This window comes from Andrographis paniculata, unplaced genomic scaffold (genome assembly GCF_009805555.1).
Source record: "Andrographis paniculata isolate CXL003 unplaced genomic scaffold, ASM980555v1 Contig43END, whole genome shotgun sequence".
NCBI classification, from domain to species: Eukaryota; Viridiplantae; Streptophyta; class Magnoliopsida; order Lamiales; family Acanthaceae; genus Andrographis; species Andrographis paniculata.
In genome coordinates this window covers 41,791-44,350 of record NW_026137577.1, presented here as the reverse complement: position 1 = coordinate 44,350, position 2,560 = coordinate 41,791, and the positions used below count along the sequence as shown (strand labels likewise).

Genomic DNA, 2,560 nt, shown 5'->3' with positions numbered 1-2,560 from the left:
TCAAACAAAACTAATTCGTTACTCGTTTATTGCTAGGAAATCCGGTTTGAAAGAAGATTGGCTTACGGGTTCATTTCTATGATTGTAAAGGCTATTATGTAAGTGGGTTTATAGTTTTTCAAGTTCTTCTTAATCGATCATGTTGTTGGTTGTTTAAGTAGTAGTAGATGAGGAGAATTAAGGATGTGATAAACCCAGCTCTATAAATATTATTATATATTTATATAAATATCAATGTTTTACTGGTATTATAGTGAATAGGAGTGGGTTTTTGTTGCTTCTTGTTTATGTCTTCATTTTAGGTGGTTTACTTGTTGCGAGAAAATAGAAAAAATATTGAAAATCATTGATATCCAAAGTTATGGCAAAATCACGGTTGCGTCAAACATTTTTATCTAGTGCATCTTCAAAATACCTTTTCATTAAAATGAATTTGGGATATACATAGCGGCTGATGTCTTAGGCTTATTCCCATACCGACATGGGAATTAAATGATTTAGATTTGAAAATGTTTTGTTGTAGTTACCTCAATATATTTTCAAATTGGAATGAGAGATGCTAGTATGTTTTCAATAGGTTAAGTTATGGTGTGATTGCCCTTTTATAAGGTATTTATTACAAAAGGTCTGTTTTAATTCAATCCCAAAAGTGAGAATGCATATGGTGACTTAGTGCATGTTTAGGGTGTTGTTGTAAATAATATAGATATCACATTTTGGGTGTTGTAGCTTAAATTAAAGATGACCAAAAAAAGAAGAGTGACAGGTATCCAATTAAGGAGACAAACATCACAACATTTCAATTATTTAAAGTATTGGAGATCAATGAAGTAATTTGTAGGTTATATTCGATGAGCTTGGTGATTGATGGATGGATGCTGATGAGTTTGAATGTGTATATATATGCATATAAATATTAATTAGATGATAAGGAAGAGTTATAATTAATCGTCTGTGGATATATTCAAAATAGAGGTTGAGATTGAGGTTGAGATGGGATTATTTATTTATTTATTTATGCAATATCTGGGTGGTCTCCATCGCCAGTGCTCCAATGTCTCCCTTTTTTCCAGTGCTTTCTTAAAAGAAACTTGTTAGTGTTTGTGATCCTTCTATTTCTTTCAATGCTTTCATCACACTTAACTTGTATGTTCTATTGGATGTTTCTAAGATTGGAGCCTTTAGAATGATGAAATTGACGTTAATATATTGTGACCAGCATTTTATCTTGAGAGCTGGTGGGGATCTGCTGCTGCAAAAATTTGGCCTGATGAATAGCTTGCTCTCGGGAGCTTTTAAGTATATTAATTTTTCTTTTTTCTTGTCTAATTTTTTTTTTTTTTAAAAATAAAAATTACTGTTAACATAATGTCAATGTTACATTATAAACTTCCTTTTCCATATGAAGTTGCTTACTCAGTTTGGTGCATTTTTGGATCTGGTGGCTGATAAGGTAGTGATTGTTAAATTAGTTTTTAGAGCATAGATGAAATAAGGTAATGATTGTTAAATTAGTTTGCACAATTAGGTTAAAATATATCCCCAATTATATCTTCTAAGTAATTGACCATCTGCTATTAGGTTGCTACACTTGTTTGAGCCTATTTAGTCTTAGCCAGTTTGAAGGATTAATTTGGAAAATATCAACATGTGTTTTGCTTGTTATAGATTATGACATTTACTGACTAATGAAATTGTTACGTACGAAATTTAGAATTAGGTTAAAAGCCCAAGGTAAAAAGAAGAATGGGCCTGGCAATAGAGTTGATTGAACTGACTGAAGGGTACCATGAGGAAATCAAGGAAAATAGGTTTATTACTAAGGAAAGTCCTCAGGTCGGAAGGTCTTCAGGTCGGTAGGTCCTCAAGACGGAAAGTCATTAGGACGGAAGGACCTCAGGTCGGTAGGTCCTCGAGACGGAAGGACCTCAGGTCGGAAGGTCTTCAGGTTGGTAGGTCCTCAAGACGGAAAGTCATCAAGACGGAAGGACCTCAGGTCGGAAGGTCTTCAGGTCGGTAGGTCCTCAAGACGGAAAGTCATTAGGACGGAAGGACTTCAGGTCGGGAAGACCTCAAGGCGGAAAGACCTCAAGTCGGAAGGTTTTCAGGTCGGGAAGACCTCAAGGCGGAAAGACCTCAAGTCGGAAGGTTTTCAGGTCGGGAAGACCTCAAGGCGGAAAGACCTCAAGTCGGAAGGTTTTCAGGTCGGGAAGACCTCAAGGCGGAAAGACCTCAAGTCGGAAGGTTTTCAGGTCGGGAAGTCCTCAAGACGGAAAGACCTCAAGTCGGAAGGTTTTCAGGTCGGGAAGTCCTCAAGGCGGAAAGACCTCAAGTCGGAAGGTTTTCAGGTCGGGAAGTCCTTAAGACGGAAAGACCTCAAGTCGGAAGGTTTTCAGGTCGGGAAGTCCTCAAGGCGGAAAGACCTCAAGTCGGAAGGTTTTCAGGTCGGGAAGTCCTCAAGGCGGAAAGACCTCAGGCCAGATGGTTCGCAAGTCGGGAGGATTGGCGGTCGGACCCATACTATTGTAGATTGGCAGTCGGGCCTAAAGGGCGGAAGGTC

At 38.0% G+C, this 2,560-nt stretch overlaps 1 long non-coding RNA gene across 1 annotated transcript; it reads left to right on the top strand.

Moving 5' to 3' along the window:
• The first annotated feature begins 1,710 nt into the window (after positions 1–1,710).
• On the top strand, positions 1,711–2,349 carry LOC127251206 (uncharacterized). The gene is made up of 3 exons (XR_007838855.1): positions 1,711–1,908; positions 2,021–2,108; positions 2,253–2,349. It is a non-coding gene; the product is annotated as an uncharacterized LOC127251206 (long non-coding RNA).
• The last annotated feature ends 211 nt before the right edge of the window (positions 2,350–2,560 follow it).